The sequence below is a fragment of the Adiantum capillus-veneris genome, chromosome 14 (assembly GCF_014529385.1).
Source record: "Adiantum capillus-veneris isolate H3 chromosome 14, ASM1452938v2, whole genome shotgun sequence".
Classification (NCBI taxonomy): domain Eukaryota; kingdom Viridiplantae; phylum Streptophyta; class Polypodiopsida; order Polypodiales; family Pteridaceae; genus Adiantum; species Adiantum capillus-veneris.
The window spans coordinates 140,797,309-140,819,796 of NC_140944.1; the positions used below are offsets into that span (position 1 = coordinate 140,797,309).

The 22,488-nt window shown below is 40.7% G+C and overlaps 1 pseudogene; it reads left to right on the forward strand.

Annotated features, from left to right (window-relative positions):
• The first annotated feature begins 8,708 nt into the window (after positions 1–8,708).
• LOC147443255 (DEAD-box ATP-dependent RNA helicase 20-like) overlaps positions 8,709–22,488 on the forward strand; it is a 77,160-nt pseudogene continuing 63,380 nt past the window's right edge.

A 22,488-nucleotide genomic window follows, 5' to 3' on the forward strand; every position in this document is an offset into this window, starting at 1 on the left:
GCTGAAGGAAACCCCCTACAAGGAGCTATTATAACTACAATAACTTTAGAGGAAGGACAAGGAGAAATTTCAACCAAGGAAATCAACGAAGGGAAGGGACAACTGCAGCTAATATAGAACACACTTTTCCAAATATCAGATGTTATGGATGCAACTGAATGGAGCACTACAGGAGCCGATGCCCCGAGGAGAAAAATCGCAGAGCCGTTGCTGGAACTACTCCTCAGACTCAGATAGGCCAAGGAAATAATCAAAGAGGAGGAAGAAATAGAAAATGAGACAGAGGAAGAGGTAGAGGAGCCAGAGCTTATGCTGCAGTGGGAGAGCCAACCTTGATGGATGAAGAAGATGAAAGAGCTACTCTTTTTGCCGCCATTGATAACCCTGGAGCTCGACAATAGTATGCAGTCATCCAAACCACTGCAAACAAAGAAGGTGAAAAATTTGAACTACTTATAGATTGTGGCAACACACACTCTTTTCTCTCCCCTAAATGCTTAAGGAAACTCAGATTAAACCAATATCCCACCAAGAAATTAGTGGTAGAACTAGCAAATGGAAAAAAGGTTCTATCTCAATTTACGGTCGGGGAAGTTGAATTTGAATTGGGAGGAACCCTCACTTCATCTTACTTTCGGACCCTACCAATAGGAATCTATGACGGTATTCTAGGAATGGATTGGTTAATAAAAAATCAAGCCCATATTCACTGTGCTCAAGGGAACCTATCCTTCAAAAATCACTTAGGTGAAGAAACATTAGTACAAGGATCAAATGGGAAGCCTAAGGGTCATTTAGTTAAGGCTAGTCAACTTCTGAAAGGGTTACGCAAGGGGCAATAGATCTTTGTAGTAAAATTCAATGAGGCGGATGATTCAAAGGACAACACAACTCCAGAATGGCCTAAGTAATTTTCGGATGTATTTCTAGAAGATCTCTTAAATTTACGTCCCCCAAGGGATATAGACCACGAAATAGAAACCTTGCCAGGTAGTGAACCAATTTCAAAAAGACCCTACAAAATATCCCTCCCTGAAGCTATTGAATTAAAAGAACAGCTTTGTCAACTTATTGGACAAGGATTCATAAAGACCAAGCATTTCACCCTGGGGAGCGCCTGTTCTATTCCAAAAGAAGAAGGATGAATCTTTACGTCTCTGCATTGATTATAGGGGACTTAACCAGGTATCAATAAAGAATAAGTATCCTATTTCTCGCATCGAAGAATTACTTGATAGATTACATGGAGCCAAGGTATTCACAAAAATTGATCTCAGATCAGGTTACCATCAAATCCGGATTAAGGAAGCAGATATTTATAAAACTGCATTCAACACCCAATATGGGCATTATGAGTTCATCATGATGCCTTTCGGTCTTACGAATGCTCCGGCTACTTTTAATCGGCTCATGCAAGATATATTCAGAGAATATATTGGATAATTTTGTATTGGTATTTTTTGACGATATCTTGGTATATTCCAAAGATGAAAAAGAGCATGAAGCCATGTACGTAAAGTACTTCTTCTATGCCAACATCAGTTGTTTGCTAAGATGAGCAAATGTGTGTTCTTTACTCCCGAAGTTAGCTATCTTGGATTAATAATAAACTCTGAAGGAATCTCTGTAGACCCTGCAAAGATTAGGGACATAATAGATTGGCCACAACCCAAAACGGTCAGTGAAATTCGAGGATTCTTGGGCATTACAGGATGGTATAGAATCTTCGTCAAAGATTATGCAATCATCAACGCACCCTTGACTTAGCTACTTAAAAAGACAGCCAAACTTACATGAGAAAAAGAGCAGGAGGATTGTTTCCTCTAACTAAAACAAAATCTCACATCAGCCCCTGTACTCAAACTCCCCGACTTCACTCGAGAGTTTGAAGTAGTAACCGATGCCAGCGGCCTTGCTACTATAGGAGGAGTCTTAAACCAAGAAGGCATACCGGTCACCTTCACTTCTCAAAAATTAAGAATCCATGAGCTGAATTATCCAACTCATGATCTGGAACTCCTAGCCGTCATCCATGCTCTTAAACTCTGGAGGCACTATCTTCTAGTAGGAAAGTTTCAGTTGATCATTGATCATCAAAGTCTGAAGTGGATTTTTTCTCAAGCAACACTCAACATGAGGCAGCGTAGATGGATAGAACTCTTACAAGAATATGATTTTGAAATAAAATATAAACCAGGAAAGGAGAATGTGGTTGTTGATGCCCTTAGCCTCAAGGTTTTTCTTGGGGCCATTTCCACAGTCGACAATCCAATTCTAGACAAGGTTAAGGAAGCCTCCTTGGAAGATGAGGATTATCAAAGACTCCTACAGGTTATCAATCAAAAAGACCTAAAATAGAAGGAGAGGGATAGAATCAAGGATTATTCACTTGAAGATGGACTTCTCTGTTATAAGCACTGACTTTACATTCCTAAGAATCCAACATTAAAGGAGTTTATCCTTTATGAAGGACACAACACTCCAGTCGCCGGCCATCTTGGCTATGAAAAGACCCTTAATGCCATAAGGAAAGCTATTTTTGGCCAAGAATGAAAGAAGATATGCTTTGCTACTTCAACCAATACCTTTCCTGTCAAAGGATTAAGGCTAAAAGGGTAATGATACCAGGAAAACTTCAACCCCTTGACATTCCCCAAATGAAGTGGGAACTCATTAGCATGGACTTCGTAACAGGCCTTCCTACCGTTCAAGGGGGTTACGACTCCATTATGGTGGTAGTGGACATATTGCTGACTAAAGTGTCTCATTTGATGCTTGTGAAAACAACTTACACTGCATCAGACATAAGCCGTTTATTTGTCAAAAAGATCTTTAGATTACACGGACTTCCAAAAAGAATAGTCAGTTGACAGAGATGCAAAATTTACTTCAAAATTTTGGAAAGCTTTATTTGAAGCCTTAGGTACCTAGCTATGTTTCAGTACAGCTTAAAACCCTCAGACAGACGGTCAGACAAAAAGAGTGAATCAAGTTATTGAAGACATCCTTAGAGCTTACTGTAGTAGAAAACCCCGAAAATGGATACAATTTCTTCCTCTGGTGGAATTCTCCTATAATCCCTCATTCCATAAAAGCATTGGGATGTCACCATTTAATGCACTTTATGGGCATGAATGTATATCACCCCTAAACTAGTCTGATCCCACAACTAGAGTAGAAGCTTCAAAACAAATGTTGGAAGAGATGGATGCCCAAACTAAGGCCATACGACAGGACATTCAAGCAGCTAAGGACCACCAAAAACATTATGCTAATCAGAAATGGTCTGATCGGTTTTTCAAACAAGGGGATAAAGTATTCCTTCGGGTACGGCCAAAGAGAAGCAATTTATCCTTGGGAAAATTCAAAAAACTAAGCCGTAGATATTGTGGACCTTATGAAGTGATAAAAGTAATCAGTGATCAAGCTTACAAACTAAAGTTACCTGAACACCTCAAGGTCCATAATTTATTCCATATTAGTCTTCTAAAACCATATATTCCAAACCAATCACACTCTAGACGACGAAGAGATTGTGATGCAGAAGCAAGGAATTCTTGAACTCCAACTAGATTGTATTCTCGATACTAGGGAAAGAAGTCTGCGAAACAGGGTAATCAGAGAACATCTAGTAAAATGGAAGGACTACCCCACTGAAGATGCCACATGGGAGGACGAAGTATCACTTCTCAAAGAATTCCCCAAATTCGATTGAGACGAGGACATCTCAATTCCTTAAGTTGGGGTGATTGTAAGGTTTCCACTTTCTAAAACCTTAGAAATTGTGCAAAGCATGATCAAATTAACCTGGTTGTTAAGAAAACAATGTAGAATTATCCAACTATGACAAATATTAGTATTTTTGGAATCGTAATCATGACTTTACTATGGTTAGAAATTTTCAGAACAGAATTCCGATAAAATCTGGAAAAGTTACAGGCTCTGAAAGGTTACATTGTGAATTTAGTTAGTTAAATAAAATTGAAAGGTTTTAGAATCATAACTACAAAAGACTTTTTATCCTAAAGTTTCTAGAAATTGCAGATATTTCCAAAGTTAATCATTAAAAGTCAAAAAAATAGCAAAAAATCAATTTTAGGTATCTGGGGGGCTGTGTGGGGCTATGATGAACTTGCCCAAGCTGGTTTTAGCAGCAGGTGGCACTAGGAGGAAGCTGGGGGCTAGCTTGAGGTGCCAGAACCTGCCAGAAGCAGCTAGGGAGCCCTTAAAACCTATAAATAGACACCCCCCCCCCCCCCCCTCTCTTTACAAAAAAAATCACAATGAAGCAAGTGAGCTAAGCAGACGAGTAAATCAAAGTGGGATGGTAGAGGAGTGTCTCTTTCACCAATAGAGGAAATTGATACTAGATCTCAAATGAATCTAGAAGTGAAATTGTATTGGGGAGACAAAAGATCTGTACAATCTATGGACAATCGACCCCATTTTCTATGAACATTGTCGTCCTATACGAGAGAGCACGAGGCCAAGTCAAATGTTATCGTAGTCTCATCAGAGAGACTATCTTCCAACAAGGTCATCAAGTCAAAAGGGTTAATAGATAGTCTATCTACCCCACTCACTTGACGATAATGTTAGTTGCATTTCTCAGAATAAGTCCAAACATATGGACTACTGTGGGAAGATGCCTAGAGAAATTTGGCGTAAAAAACCCAATGACTCAAATTGAGGAAAGGATCAAAGAGCATGAAATGCATCAACTAAACACTAGGTTGGTGCCATTAAAAAAGGTAGGCAAGTTCTATGAGGGAGAAGATGGGAACACCACTCTTCCTATGGAATTCCAAGGTGTAAAAACCATGGCAATACTAGACATAAGAGCTGGCATTTCCATCACAACAAAAGAGATATGGAATCCATGGGGAAAAACAACAGTGAGGGCTACTAGGATGAACTTGTAGCTTGCAAATGGACACATGGAAAAGCCCATAGGAATGCTGGAAAAATTAGTTATTACTTCTTGTGGCATTGAATATGAGCAAACCTTTGCTATTGTTGATCTCGACAAGAAGAAAAATTACAACATAATACTGGGAAGACCATTCATGCGGCAGCTGAAAATGGTCCAAGATTGGGGATACAGCCATATATACCCTAGACACATGGAAACCATGACAAGGATAAACTTAAAAGATCATACTTATAAGGATTTGACAAGAACCCCTATAGAGGAGTTTGATTCCGCTACGATAGCAGGATCAAAACTTCCAACATGGTTGGGTAAGCCTAAATAACTATGGATGTGTGGAGCTTTGCAATGCCGAAGCTTAAAGCGAGAGGAATGTATCCTAGAAAGGATGATCAAAGCTAAGAATTACATCTTAGAACCATTTCTTGAAGAAGCATTAGAGCCACTAGAATGGGAACACATCTTGGCTACTATGGATGTGTGTGCTATTTAAAACAATCCAACAACAAAGTTTTGTGATAAAGATGGCTTTGATGTCGTTCCTTATTTTGCAGTGAGTGTGATCCAAGGAAACAAAGACAAGGAAGAAGACGAGTTCTATGACTTTGTAGAACACTTCAAGCTTCAAGAAGATACCAACAATGGAAATAAGTACAAACTAGCAGGTGGCATAAATGACACTTTAACTAAGATTGTCATGATCAAAGACCTAGGAACCAATGTCACCACTATAAGAATAAAGTGCATTAGAAGTGGATTCCAAAATTCTCGATAGTGATGCAGCCACAACAAGCATCCTCATGTGTGGCTCCTATATAGGAAGAAAAGACTCAACCAAGAAGACTGAGATGACCATGTCAATGAGCTAACAACACTCGGACCAATGGTCTAAAAAATTCATTCCAGAAACAAAAAACCAAGAGCAAACAGATACTACCTTTCCATAACCAGCCAAACCACAAAGGAAAAGTGCCAGATATCAGCCTTTTTGAGGATAGTAAAAATAGTGATGATTCTTACGACATCTCCTACTAGGAACTCATGTTATCACCCTCACTAGTAGCTTCCGTAACAACCCTAGAAGGCCAAAAGCAAAGAACAACAAATCAAAGCCAAAAAGTTTGACAAATCTGGATACCAAAGAGCCAATTCATCCAAAAGCAAGAACGACTAAGAAGATCACAAAGCTGCAATCTTTTGTAGCTCAGATTTGGATTCGCAAAGAAGTTGATCCAAGCACAAAGAGGTCAGAGTTTATTTGGATTCAAAAATAGTTAAAGTATCAACTCTCAAAATCAGAATCCCGTCCCAACCAAGCATACAAGGGCAGAAGCAAAGACCGTTGCTGACTCACACAAAGACAAGGTGGATCCCAAAGAAGTCTCTTCAAACACAAACAAAGCAAGGGCAAGTATGGGTTCCCAAATGAGCATCATCAACAAAACAACCAGTCATCACAAAGAAGTTTCTCCCAAAGGAAACCAATAAAACTATTGTCACTGCACCGCCGCTTGAATTCTTTCAAATCCTTCTACGATTGCAATACAATTAGAGGAGAGAAAGTCACTCACTTCACCACTGCACGTTGCACAAGGCTTACAAATCAGGAGATAAAGTGAATGCACTGGAAACCAACAAAACTATTGTCATTGCACCACCGCTTGAATTCTTTCAAATCCTTCTACGATTACAATACCGTTAAAGGAGAGAAAGTCACTTACTTCACCATTGCATGTTGCACAAGGCTTAAAAATCAAGAGATAAAGTGAATGCACTGGAAACACTCGGGGGAAAAATAAGAAGAGGCAACCAAGAGGAAGTCCAAATCTCTCTACAACCTTTAATCAAGAAAACGACAAAGGAGCTTCAAAGACCATCACATTGCTTACAATAGGAAGCCTTGCCAGAAAATGCCAATAAGCATTACAATTGACTGTGCATGCATAATAGGGCTACATTACAATTGCCCAAGCACGGCACATACCCTTGACGATATTTTGTCGTCCAAGAGAACTCCAAATAGGAAAGGAGAAGGCATTGTAGATGTGGACCTAATATTATGAATATTAGAAAAAAATGTTTTGTGAGCTGCACTGAATTTTGGCGTTTGCTTGTGATAATTTTTTGACAAAATTCAGAGTATATGCCCTCATAATAGCATTACAAGAGGAATACGGGGACAAAATCCATATATGAGCCCCTAGGGATATTGTTTAGAATTTTGTTCAAATGATTTTGATTTTGTTAAAGTTAATTTTTAGTTTTATTTAGCTATTTTTTGAGATTTTCTTGAAAAAAAGGGGAAAATTTCCATAATCCAGATGCAAAAAAGACTAAATAGATGCCAGGATAGTACAAAGAGTACAAGATACAAGATAATGATGAAACTTCATAAGGTATGTGTCAAAAGCCATAATCACAAGGCTATAATGTCAGAGGTAAGAAAAGAATGCTGACCAGTCTTCAACAACAATATGAGGCCAAAAATGACTGAGAATGGTCATAAAACTTCGGGATGGCCTACAAGGACAAAGAAAGTTGGTGATGCGACTAAATAAAATCATCCATCAACTGTAAATTTGCCTATCAGACACTTCATGCAACTACAAGGATGTATACAGGAAGTAGACCTTTATACTAAAAATATTCTATCTTGTATGTGATTTAATGAAGCCTAATAAACAAAAGGGACTAACAATATTGACAAAAAAAGGGGGGGGGGAAATGGCAATTCAATCATCTTTGTGATAAATTTCTAAAGGAACAACCAGGGGTCAAGCCAAATTCTGGTCATCATCATTGGTTCTACATGTGTTTGGCAGCCAGAAGGTGTCTAGCCAGAGATGCCCATTAGTCGTTTTTGAGACTAAAACCCTAAAAAGTTAGCTTAGAAAGCCAAATACAAGTCCTAATCAAGCCAAACTTTGTCAGTGGGCTATGAATAGAGAATATCAGCTAAGGGTGAAAAAAATTAAAAGATAGACGTCTAATTCCTAGCTAGAGATGCAATTTTTCAAATTTGAAGCCATGATAGCCATCTACATACCCTCTACATCATGTATATGAGTTTTGGGGACGAATGGACAATGATAGCTCATAGATGATCATCTATCGTGAATGATGTTGATAAGGCCCTTTTGAAGCAAGTTATTAACTTGGAGATTTAACTGGGGTTTGGTAGGCTTTATTTAAGTCATGTATCAAGTACTCGAGAGGGTCACTATGTATCACGGGGGATTCACTAAGGGTTACCATATGGTATCACATGAGTGTACAATAGGGGGGTTTTCTAATGCCAAATGGATAGATTTTACATAGGAGGGTCCCGTATGTAGGGGTTAAAAAGGAAATTTTATTGCACGCAAGTGGCATCCCCCTATTACTACTAGTGAATCCCCCGTGCTATGTATAAATTGTGTATATTGTGTGCTTTCAAGGACTATTTATAAAAATACTTATCTATGAATTTTTTATAGATAAAATGCACCCTTTCCCTATTCAATCTGTAAATTTTTTTCCCAATTCCATTTTACGATACCCTTTTGTATGTGAAAATGTGAGAAAAAATAAAATGTAATAACCCCTTTTGCTGCACTCATGTGATAGTCACATAACTATTAATTGATCCTCCGAGATCAAGTAGAAGCAGTATGATGATTTACAGAGTACACAAAAGCTAACAGTGGTAAATGCAACTTTGATCACCTTGACGCAGGAACATCGCAAGTCCCCAATGAAGAAGAGCACACACAAAAGTAATTAGAGGATCTCTTATGTTCTTGGAGGTATCCTTAGAGCTCGTTTCAAAGGATCAACATCAATACAAGCACAGGGTTGGCCAATGGATTTGAAAGGAAGGCACCTTATTGGGATTGCAGTGACCACGTCAGGGAAAACACTTGCCTATCTATTACCAGCCATTGTTCATGTCAATGCCCAGCCTGCACTTTCACCAAGTGATGGTCCGATTGTTCTCATCTTAGCACCCACTAGAGAGCTGGCCATCCAAATACAACAAGAGGCAACAAATTTTGGGGCTTCATCGAAGATAAAGAATACATGTGTTTACAGACGTGAACCAAAGGGACCGTAGATAAGGGAGCTTCAAAAAGGTGCAAAGATAGTCATAGCGACACAGGCCGTTTGATTGATATGCTCAATGGTAGAAAAAAACAGCCTTTGTAGGGTTACATATCTTGTCCTTGATGAGGCGGATCAAATCAAAAAAATTATCTCCCAGATTCAGCCTGATAGACAAACTTTGTATTGGATTGCAACTTGGCCTAAAGAAATTGAAGGTTTAGCCAAACAATTTCTACAGAATCCTTACAAAGTTGTCATTGCTTCACAAAATTTGAAAGCCAATCATTTAATTCTACAAATTGTACAAGCTATTTCTGTGAATGAGAAATACTCAAAATTGGTAGATTTATTGGAGCGTGATGGATGAAAGTAAAGTGATCGTATTTATGGAAACAAAAAGAGGTTGAGATCAAGTTTGTCTTGAGATCTAATGAATCATAGTTCTTGTTGTGGTTTGAAAAATGTACAAGCATTGGAGAAAAAAAAAGCAAAAACAACAACAAAGACTGCATCAACATTGACAATCAGGTCATGTCAGGAATGACATGAATTCGGAGGAGGGAGTGTTGACCCATGGGTCAACAGTACGACATAACTCAATTTTTGTACCAAAGACTTATTTTTTGAGAGTTATGGAATGATGCAGATTATGGTTAAAAACATCATTTGTAATGAGTAACTATTCTAGTTGCAGAAGCCAGGGTGCAATGGCACTTCCAAATTGTAAATACAAAGCCATTTGACCCCTTGAACTCTATTTTTGGTATAACCATGGTAGCCTTAGTGTATAAGGTACCTAGGTCATTTTGTAAAGAGAAATTTATCATAATCAAAGCTTTGAGCTATCGTCAACTGTGTGTGTGAGAGAAAGAGAGAGACTGTGAGCTTCATCATGACACTATGTCCTGCTCACTCATCACATTGGAGATTTGATTGCACCATTGCAAGGCTCGAAGAGAGCTACGCAACAACGCCACATTCCACACAAAATGGAGCACATGCACTAACGCATCTACGAGTTATTTGTGGTCCTAAGTGTATCGAACAATGTCTATTTTATATGTGCAAGTAGTCATTAGAATTGTGGAAACATAAGCTACGCATAGGTACTCATAGATTTCAGTTTCTTACACTTCCAAAATTTTTCTCTGTCTTCTACGCGTTTTTGGCAGATGAATTTGGAGCAAGGATTTTGAGTGTAGAGGCTTTGGGACATGTGTATCCTAGTGAGGGGATGGTGTTCCTTAAGTTTTGTATGATCCTGGTATGATTTGGTGAGTTTCCTTCTGTTTCTGTGTATGTGGGTTGGGTGGTGTATTTGAGAGTAGTGAGATTCTTGATTTTGGTTTAGTTGACCTTCCAGAGTGTTGTATGTGTGGGATGGTCTCATCCTGACGAGCTAAAGAGATTGCCTTCGTGCGCCTATCGTGCCATGTGTTTCCTCGATTGACATTATGTTGATCAAGGTAGTGTTGCATGCACTTTATAGGAGGTGGTGTGATTTGCTCCCGCAACAAGCTCTCTCTCATAAGTTTCCAGTGGCTCTTCATAATAATAAGTTGGTGGAATTATATTTTGACTTGTGAGTGGTTCTGCCGATGGAGTATAACAAGCAATAGCCCTATTGTCTTGAGGCAAAGGAGGTTGTTGTCCCAACACAATTTGCAGCTTGCCTCCCCCTTGTGCTATGTTTTTTGGTCCAATTTGGTACCTCGGTGGTGGTGGTTAATGTATACACATCCAGAAGTCGAGACAAAAAGATTGGAAATGTGAAGACGGCTCGTAGGGGCAACCCAAGCTCTAATGTAGCTAGAGACTTTGAATGTTCCCAAACAAGTAGTGCCAATACCTCCAAAAGAGGATGAAAGTGTGCACATAGAAAACAAACGAGTAAACCAATGAAACCTGGAAACAAAACTCCACTAGATACAAGGGTAGTAGCAAGCACAACAAATGAGGCCAAGTCTCAGGAGATGGATGATAGTGCCACCTTACAATTAGCACCTATCCCAAAATTCAACATGGACCATGAGATTTATCTAGGAGACATACAATTGTTATATGGTGATGCAAGGATAAAAGTGTCCGTAGCAAGTAAGCTAGGAACATTAAAGACTTTACCTTTTGTTAGAAGAGAACACAAGAAAAATATCAGAGATTAAGGTCATGCCATCTCAATGTAACCCAGTTCCATAGATGACAAATACAAAAGGCCTCCATAAATTGATGTCGTCGAGTATAAGATGCACCATTACTCTCTAAAAACTTCAATAGATTAGGCCATTTGTGGGGTCAAATGGGCAAAAACTTGCAAAGGATGGGGTTGAAAATCCTTCAAGATGCTCTTGTAAATGAAACCATGGAAAAAACTCAACCAGAGAAGCCAAAATCAAAACATGTGCCAGCAAACAAGGTTGAAGATTATTATAAGGGAGAAGAAGGGAAAATCACCCTATCACTAGAGCACAAGAGAGTGAAGACAATTTCCATACTTGATAGTGGGGTTAGGGTAGCCATTGCTACAAAACATATCTAAAATAAGTGGTGAAGACCAGCTCTCACAAAAATATGTATGAAACTGCAACTAGTATAGAGATTTGTTGGTAGATCTTTGAGCATGCTTGAATAGATGATTTATCTTCATGTGGTATTGAATATAAGCATACTTTTGCCATTGTAGATTTCGGTAAAAGAAACAATTTTGAGATTAGTTTGAGGCAATCATTTATACATTGTCAGGCATTTTTTGGATGAAGATAGAGTCAGTGATCCATGCTAAAATGCTTGCTCACTAGCCTTGAGTACATAGATGTACATAATGCTTTGAGTTTTTAGAGTGCTCTTGTAGAATTTATGTATAAAGTCTTGGTCCTGCTTAGTCATTTGCAAGAGTTTTGGATTGTTTGAACTTCTAAAATGTGGTTTTCAATGAGTATTTTCAGTCATGCTTGATAGCCAGTGAATCGGACTCATACATCATGAGTTACATGCATTTGAAATGGGCGGTTCCTTACTTCGAAAGTGGGCACGGATGCATGCGAGGAGAGGCAAGTGGGCCAATTTTCTGGATTTAATTAGAAAATGTGTGGTCAAGGATTCTAGAAATATCCAAAGTGATAAGCTCCAAGTCAGAGCTTTACAGCGTCGCATTTGGTGCTCGGAGTCACCCGCCAAGCCTCCACCAAGATTTCTCGGTGTGGGTGTTAGCAGTGGCTAGCACAGGCTACACCGGTTATGCATCAAGCGGGAGATATGCTATGGATGTCACAATATTTTGAACACACTTTGTATAAGTCTTGGGCTCACTTGGAGTTCCAAAGTTGTATATGCTAGTAAACCCATAGTAGAAGGGATTGTGGTGAAAGCCTTTAAAAGGAAGCCTTTATGCAAGGAGGCTTCATTCTTGAGTATCCACTCTTGAGGATCCACTTTTGAGAGATCCCTCTCCCTTGAGTGTTCACTCTATGGCCTAGCCTTGAGCTTAATGCCCATGCTTGAGAGGCTAGTGCTAACCATTGTAATTAGAGTAAGCTATTCTTGATTAATCTAATCCTTATTTCACTCATTAGTCTCTTCTTCTCTACATTTCATTATGTCATGAAGTAGTATTACACTTTCATTATTCTAGATTTGAGAGAGGTATGTACTTCTTTCTGTTAACCACTCCTATTCTTCTACAAGCATTTGATTTGTGATATTTAGCATCACTAATTAGGTTGATTAAGTTGGGTCTTAATCTTGTAATTAGTGTGTGTTCCCTATTGTTTGTTTGTGTGTACATAGGTTTTATGAAGCTCTAGCACCATTCACCTATTGTGTGTAGCTATTGATGAAGTGCCGTGATTGACATGTGGTGTACTTATCATTAGTGTGCTTGGGGTTTCTAGTCTATGGTAAGTCGGACTTCGGTCAACTTGATGTGTATAGGAGTTGATTGATTAGTGATTAGATTAGGTTTAGAGTTATTCTTGCCATGGATAATCTATACTTGCATTGGAGAGGTGATCTCTTGAATCCTCTATTTCTATTCATCCGATGCTCGTGCTTCCATGCCCTAGCCGGGTTGCCGATCCACGGATTTGATAATTTTGTGCGGGTTGCGATTAGGTTGTCCAACATTTGGTGAAAAGGCCCGCCACCTTCGAGGAGGCAATCGCCATTGCCAGAGAGAAAGAATTGAAAGCTCAAAAACTTAATGAATATGGGAAAGCGGTCCCTGAGCAAAATAATGGCAGCCAAAAGGAGGAGAATCAACCAAAAGCTGGAGGCCAACATGTTCAAAGGGCTGCTAATACCAAACAGTTACAACAAAATACGTAAGACATGGTGACCATGATGCAAGAATTGCGACTTAGTGTCCTTGGTGGTGGAGGTGGTCGTGGTCGTGGGTGTGGTAGAGAAATGGCTCAAGCATGTGAAGCTCAGCCTAATGCGAATGGTGGTCATAGACAAGGCGGTTTTGAGCCAAAGAGAAGGTTCATCCCCACTTGTTATAATTGCGGTGAACTTGGTCATATTAGCACTTATTGTTCAAAGCCAGCAAGGATGGGAGGGGATATTCCCACTTCCTCAACAGATTCCTAACAAAGCTAATGATTATGCATTGGATATATGAGGAGATCAAGGTACTGGACAGGAAAATCAAGCCTCAACCTTGGGTGGTCATGAGGGTATTATGCGGGTTGAAAAGAAAGACGCAGGTGTGTTGCCAATAGGCAAAAGAGAGAGGGAAGGCTATGCAGCACCAGGGCCTAGCAGAGAAAGAAAGGGAAGCAGAAGGAGGGTAAAGATGCAAAAGCCAAGAGAAATAGAAAGCCTCGTAGACAATTTGAAGTGGCAGATTTGCCTTTCGGAGAAGGCTAAACAGCTTACAGTTTGAAGGAAATCCTGATTGGGAGAAAAGTGGATTGTACTTTTGGACAGTTGATGAATATGGTGCCCAAACTTAAAAGGTAGTGGAAGTAATTAGTGAATCCAGAAAAAGAGCCGAAGCATGGACAAGTCAGAGTGTTGTCTATGGGAGAGTGACCCGACATCTGTCATGTGGTGCATGCTTGGCACAGAGGTGTGGGCATGGGAGAAGCCTACATTGATGGAGGTGCTCAAGTTTGTGTGATCACACAGTCATGTGTGGAGAGATTAGGTCTCATTATATGTGAAACGCTCTAGATTTTGGTTTCGACTGGCAAACCATGCCAAGGTAAAATGTTTGGGGATGATCAATAATTTGGAAGTTGAAGTCGTTAATGTGAAGGTTATGGTGAACTTTCATGTTATGCCAGCTGGTCTGGGAGCTTTTTCTCTCATTTTGGGACAACCTTGGTTGAGAGCTATTGTTGTCGTGCAAGATTGGCGCAAGGGCACAATTGGTGTGCATGACAAGAAGGGTGAAAAGAGAGTGTTTGATATGACTACCAAATAGCCTATGGCACTTGAAGATGTGAGTGAGAATGATGAGTCCGAAACTACCAGTGTGATGATAGTCTTGAAGACTTAGAAAGTAGTAGTACTTCGAGTTCCAGTGATGAGGGTGAAGTGTCATTTTTGTTGCTAAACGAGGAACAAAAAGAAATTAGTGAAGTGTTGCAAGTATCAAGGAATATAAATGCTTCAAGCCGTTTAGAGAAACTTGAAGAGTTTATGCAACCTAAACAGGAACTACCAGTGAAGAAAGAGTTGATCCAAAATATGTTGAGTATTGATTTGACACAAGGAGAAAGAAAGGAGTACTTAGCAATGTTGGACAAGTTTCCAAATCTTTTCATTACCTCATATCAGGAAATAAGGGGTTTTGTTGGGGATCCTATGAAAATTGAGCTAGTTGAAGGAGCAAAAGCAATCAAACATAAATTAAGAAGGATGGGCAAGGAGCAAATGAATGCTTTAAAGGAAGAAGTGGATAAGCTTTTGGATGCAGGGTTCATTGTTCCAGTGGATAATGATGAATGGGTGAACCCTGTAGTAGTCACCCCAAAGAAAGACGGATGGTTGAGAGTTTGTGTCGATTACAATGTGGTGACCAAGAAAGATCCTTACCCTTTGCCTTTTATTGATCAATTGTTAGATGTAGTGGCTGGTTTTGAAAGATACGGTGTGTGTGATGGGTATTCAGGATACTTTCAGCTTATCCTTGCTCTTGCAGACCGAAAAAAGACTACTTTTATCACGCCATGGGATTGTTTCTGCTTTTGTTGCCTTCCTTTTGGGTTGACAAATGGGTCGGGAGCATTTGAAAGGAAAGTGGATTGGGTCCTTACCCGTTCCTTGGAAGGTTTGTCAAAGGGTTCATAGATGATTTTTGTGTATATAGTTCAAGGAAAGAGCATGTTCAAAAGCTTGAAATGACTTTTGCAAGGTATGATGAATGGGGGGGCCAGCTTAACCCTAAAAAATGTCATTGGCACAGCCACGGGTGAAGCTTCTTCGACATGTTATTTCACAAAATGGAATTGAAGAAGATCCAGAGAAAGTGGAGGCTTTGTTGTTACTGTCATACCCAAAAGATACCAGATAGTTGGCCACTTTCATACAAAAAGTTAAATATTTGTCTCGCTTCATATCTTTGGCATCATAGCTATTGTATCCATTGCAACAAACAGTTAAGAATGATCCCTTGGAGTGGTTTCATGACTGTGACGAGGTTTTTGATAGAGTTAAAGAGGTTTTGAGTACGCTCCCCATTATGCAGGCTCTTGATTGGGAAAAGGAGTTTTATGTTAACCCATCAGTGGGAGATGATGCTATTGGAGCTATGTTATTACAAAGGGGGAAGAAATCTCAGTATATGAAGCCTGTTCATTATGCTAGCAGAGTGAAGACTCCTCATGAAAGAGATTGTTTTTGAGATTGAATTGGTGATGACCAGTATGGTTTATACTTGTAGACGATTCAGACACTACCTGCTGAAGAAATCCTTCACCTTTCTCACCACATTAGGAGAAATTTGGACTCACTTTTGGGCCCTGTAAGAAGTGCCACGTCGGCTTAGAGAGAGAAAATGAAAATGTTAAATTGTGCATTTTATGTGATACTTTTCTGCGCAATCAAAAGCCAAAATGACATTCTTTGGTAGGTAGCCGCCGTCTTTATCATTCTTATCCTTCGTTCTCTTGTCAGGAATCCAAGTAACCGTATGACTAATGATTTGAAATGCCAACTTACAAGAATTCCCTCCATAAACATAAGCCACACGAACTCTATCAACTCTAAACTTGAGAATATGGCCTTCCCTCCCAAAACCTGAGATATTTCATGAGTTTCGAGTCTCCGTCTTCTTCTCTATCAACTCTAGGAATGGAGAACGAGTCTTTTCTTGATGAAAACACTAATTTGAACTTGCAATCCTCAGCCCCTTCATCTTTAACACTTACCCAAAGAAAGAACACACATCATCTTCATGTTGATGTATTGCAAGAGTACGCACCGTTGCAGAAACGTAGGAGGGAGTCTTTCTTGTTTCAACGGGAGAAAGAACTTAGAAGGACAAACAAGGAACATCATTTGGATTTGTGGACCGATGGGTTTATTTATCCAAAGGATCCTACGACAAATGCGCCACCTCCCTTTGCTAATATCACTAACCTCTTACATTTCACAGGCGATGGCAAGAATGGGCTATTAGGATACACCGAACATTTGGAAATGAGAGGATTGAATGCGGAAAGGCAAAGAAACTTCCTGGCGATGGAGAACATGCAGCTGAAGAAACTTAATGAAGCATGCTCTCAAAAGATTTCATCAAACAGAGAGACAATCCAAGGCCTTGGGAAGAAGATCACAAGTTTGCGAGAGAAAGACACCGTGCTTGGTAGTCGGAAAAGAAAACGAGATCTGTGCAACATTGAGAACATGAAGGTTGGTAGTGGTGGCCTGAAAAAACGAATACGAGCTTTAAGGTAACTCAAAGTTTGTTTCTTCAATGTGCTTCATTAAGAAATGGATACCCTTTACTATACATGATCATAACGCATGGTGCTTTTTTGGCAGGTCTTTACTGCATCCAAACTCGAACGGTGCACGCTTCAATGCCGGAGTGCATTACAACCATCTAGTTCCAAATGGGAGGCTACTTACCTCCTTCATGACGAGAATCAGCTGGAACCAATGGAAGTGCAAGCAATACTTGATGAGAGTGGCATCTCACAGATGGGATACATGGAACTCTTCAAAGCATTAGCTAAAAAGTATCAAAATAAACTACAGAGAGGATCATTGCTACCAAAGCGATCACATGTAAAGGCTACTCGTCGACACGTAAATGATGAGGTGTTTGAGAAACTTGGGTCACCGTTCCATATTGAAGCAACATTCTTAGGCAAGGGCGGTAGAGAGGTATAGTTTAACGAGCACAACAACCTCTTCGTTGATCTTGAAGCATTGCAAAGGCATGTAGTTCACTTCTTTGACATCAGTCAAGAGGAGTGCGGTGGGGTTCTCAAGTTTGTTTTGAAGCTCGACGAGTGCGAGGTCTTGAAGAACAAGAAGCTGGAGAGAGTCACCATTACCCTGATGAATAGAGCTCTGGATCCATCAATAACGAAAGAGGATCCATGATACTTCAGCGTGCAATCCGAAAACAACATTCTAACTCTAGGATCATTTCAGGTATACTTCGTTCACTCTATGATAACAAAAATATTGATTATTTGGTTGTTGATTTTGTGTAATCGTTTTTCACTGCAGGTTGATAAGGAAAATTTTGAAATCCTCGATTGGGTTTTTAGTCAAACCCAAATTCCTTCTATCATCATTGAACAAAGAAACGGAGCCGTTCTTTCAGTGGAAGGATTCGGTGACTACACAATGGAATGGCACATGGCAGGTGACCTAAATAATCTTAAGTGTATGTACAACATAACACATGGAGCAGCTGTGGCAAATCCATGCTTATATTGCATGGCTGATGCACAATCTCTTGAGAGTGTGCAATGGAATAGAGCTCCCAACAGACATCTTCAAGATAAGACTTTTAAACCAGTGCTGGATATTCCTCTAAGTAGAGTGCACGTCTGTACACTTCATGCACTCTGTTGAATAATTGAACAGGTGGTTCATTTGTACATTGTTTTGCATGGACATTAAAGCCAGAGAGTGAGTCGAAAAGAGTGATCAAAGCATTAGAGGGAGTGCTCTGAGACATTGGTTTGCATGGAGGCAATGTAAAAATCGAAGAGGACCCTAAGATGTCTCAAAGTCAGTACAAGGTATCGAGAAAAGCATCAATAGGCGGAGTGAAGGCAAGAAGGTTTCTTGGGTTTAGCCTCAAAGATGCAGATAGAGAAGAAAGGAGAAACATGCTCAACAAATGGAGACAGTTACATAAAGTGGTTAAAGACAATGCTGGTGGTGGTGGGGCAGTCTAGAATCACAAGGCAAATGTGTAGAAAACACTAAATAAAAATTTCCATTACATTGAGTAGCATTCTTGGGACCAAAGTAAGCTCACATCATTTCAAGAAGCCTTGCTGGATTGGAAAAAGGCTTACCTTACAGGGTGGGGTGGGCAACATATCACACATTACATGGTGGGTTGGCATTCTATGTATACAAAACAAATTTTTAAATTGTACTCTACTGACCATTTTGTTTTATTTCAATACAGCACATACTGTTCAACCATGGTCTATATTTTTCCAAGACATACGGCTCACTATCAATATGGTCCACACAAGGCATGGAAAAAACCCACTACATGGCAAGAACAGGTTATTTTAAGCACACTAGACATGGGGGAGGAAAACAAAAGGCCAATAGCCTATTAGAGTTACACCAATGGACTTATAGACGACTAATTCATAGAGCAAGGCAGAAGGAACTTCTTAAGAGTTCATAAATTACACGATCTTTACAACACATCCGCAAAGAGAAGAAACAGATGGCTTGGGGAGCTTCAATTGCGGCGGAGCGCCATGCGAGGTGGTGGCGACGGTCACGAGTCAGGAGCAGGAGAAGATGCACCTAAGCCCATTGTTTTTATCCTCTTCAATGCACCTCCTTCTTCCTCACTTTGTACCTCTTCGATGTGCAAGCTCTGTAGACGAGCTCGTTCCTCTGTTGATGGCAGCATCCCCACGGGCATCAGGCGTTTTCTTTCCCTCAAAAACAACCGCTTGTTGTATGGATCTAAGCTTTCCGGGTCTTCAACCACTGTAGCCAGAGCCTGAGCTGTGTAGGACATGAAATAGGGGGCTCTAAGTGCTTGGCACCCATACCCAATGCCAAATACCCATAGAGCAAACTGTTTCTCAATCAGAATTAGTCTTTTTGCGTTTAGTGGGAGGGGGTGCCCACCACACAATCTTGTAATAACTTTCATTGCAAACAGTGGGAACTTTGCATTGTCATCGGAGTATTCCTTGTGGTATATTATGATCTACATAAAAATTGTAATGAATTTATGGGCCGTAAGTGAGATGAGTACAATTGCCAAGTACTTGAATTGTTTCTACAAACCTTTTTGTGGTTGAAACACCTGATGTAGTGAGACAAGGCCGCATCCTTGCGTTGGACTCTAGTGACAAGCCCTTGCCGTGAGCCTCCCGCCCTTCTAAGGAAACTATCGTCATACACTAGCACCTGTCAACAGAAAATGATCATGATATTTTATCACTGGGCCATCTCCAATACCATCTGAATGCACGACAAAAGATACCATCTGATTCTCGTCCATTTCCAGCATCGACCTCCCCCACAAGTGAATAGACTGACTATTCATTACCTGATCTCTGGGTGCCACGAGCCTATCCATGTTTTCCAACCCGAGTTGTTTTGTTGTCGATTCAAACTGCTCATTTGTTGGCAAATTGGCCTCTCCAGACTTCGCTTCATTGAATGTATCTTTGATCAGTTGCCACCCTGAAGTGAAGTGTGAGTCGCGGACACCTGTCTCGGCAATAAGATGTTGGTCCACTCCATCATCATCCACAAACCCCATGTCTGCCTCACAAAAATTTGCAATTGCAGGTAGGCAGTAGTCCTCTCGTATATTGAGCTCATGCATGATATCTATGAGCAGAACATAGTGGGTGTCACCCACCATAGCAAAGCTGGGAGCACAATTCAGAGGCAAAGTCACTTCCTTACTTGGACTTTCTTGCTTGCACCCTATTGCTGCACCCGCAAGAGAAACAAGAGTTAAGCCCGCATCAAATGTTTCCTTTAGTACCTCTACCCACTCCTCTTCTGGGTAGAACTGCACCTCCACATTCTCTACCTCTTCCTCCGACGCCAATGGACAACTACCGAAAGTTGTTGACTGGGATGTCTCTGACTCACCATCCGTTTGCAAGTATAAGTAACAGACAAACCCGTGGTAGAGTTCCACTAAGTGACACTTTTTGAAGTGCTTCATACACCTATCTTGTACAAGCAGTGCATTGGAGGGACACTTTTCTAAACAGCAATTCAATCTCCTTGAAGCACTCTTGTTAGGGTCGAGGTCGGCTGGGTGCACATATCTCATGCCATCAACTGTCATGGAATTGTCACAAGTGACTGCCTCATACTGTTGCAAAGGGGTGTGTACGTACTCAAATGAGCAATCTATAATCCTCTGTATAGAAAACTCTGCATTAAACATTCCTGATAGTTCTGGTGCACGGTGATGAGCATGGGCGTTGTATAAGAACATGAATAGTTTTTCTTCACATGTATCCTTGCTCACATCTGTCTCTAGGACTATGATCCCCATGACTGAAAGAAAAAGCAAGCCAAAACTATTTGGTGTCATAACCAAGCGAACATTGAGCCTCGAGTACCCCTCAAGGTCTCTTTTCGCTTGGTTTTGTCCCATGCTCTAATGTCATAAGAGGTGACGTCAGTTGAGTCAGAACCAAGCGACTAGGGGCCCCAAGAATCTCCGAAGGGCCCTATTCGCTTGGTTCTGTCCCATGCAATAATGTCATAAAAGGTTACGTCACTTGAGTCAGAACCAAGCGAATAGGGCCCCAAGAATCTCGTAAGGCCCCTATTCGCTTGGTTCTGTCCCATGCGCTAATGTCATAAAAGGTGATGGCTCTTGAGTCAGAACGAAGCGAATAGGGGCGCAAGAATCTCTGAAGGCCCCTATTTGCTTATTTCTATCCCGTGCGCTAATGTCATAAAAGGTGACCTCGCTTGAGTCAGAACCAAGCAAATAGGGGCCCAAGAATCTCCGAAGGGCCCTATTCGCTTGGTTCTGTCATGTGACCCAAGCATTTGGAACAGGTGGATAAGAACAGAGCATTTAATGTTATCAATGATAGATTTATAGGCCTATTCACTCACATAATGAGTAATTATTCCAACCATCTCGTTTGAGACTTTTCATTTTACCCTAACGCAATGGCTTCGGTGCGCACACAGTTAACATCACACAGGAAGGGGGGAGAGGTAGGGAGAAAGAACTTGTCTCTGCAATATCCAATGGCACCAAGTTGGATGGTGATGTTGCGGGCCACAGACAGCAAGAACCAGAAGGTGGCAATGGCGATGGCGACGCGGCATCAAAGGACTCGACCCAGTGGAGGTCGCTGAACGCTGGATCATGAGAGGTGGCCAAGGGGAAGAGCACAGAAAATACAAAGGCAACAGTGATCTATTTGTTCTACTTGGACATGGAGATGGTGACTGCAAGGGCGATTGGCACCTGACTCTCAAATCAGGATTACGAGAGGTGGCCAAGGGGAAGGGCACAAAAAATGCAAAGGCAATGGCAATCTGTTTGTTCTACTTGGAGATGGAGATGGTGACTGCAAGGGCGATCGACGTCTGACTCTAAACGCAGGATCACGAGAGCTGGCCAAGGGGAAGAGCGAAGAAAAGGCAAAGGCAGTGGCAATTTGTTTGTTCCACTTGGAGATGGAGATGGCGATTGCAAGGGCGATTGGCGCCTGTGTGACCCTAAACGGTCACTCACAAAAAAAAAAAAACAACACAAAACCCCTCAAACACCCATCCAATGGGCTATTGCATCACTCTTCAACTCGGTAATTTCTTTGACGATATGATGGTTTCCCCCAACTTCATCACCCCTATCTGATGCAAACAAAAGACTACGTCTCTCCCATCGCAATTAATCGCCCTAGATTCTAGCAGAAGCAAGCTTCTTTGCAACACCTCTCCGCAGTGGTTGATTCGTCTTGCCTCACCTACGACTACCGTATCGCCAATACCATCACGTAATTTTTGCATACTACATCATGCCAACCCCCGATGATTCTTTGCTGCTTGACCCACTCTCTACCAATCAACAGATCGAGCTTCTCCAATAGGAAGTTCAAGAGCTCCAAAATCAACTTGCTGAACGCGAAAAACACGACCACGATGCTGAGCTCAATGACGAGCACCTTGCCAAAATTCTCAAGGCCACCTTTGACAACCAAGCCAATTGCAAAGAACAAAAAATCAGTCGTCGTGCTTTCACTTTTGCTCGCTACTTTGGCCATAAAATTGGTATCATCGTTCTTTCTTGGCTTAGTCAATTTGATGATTATTTT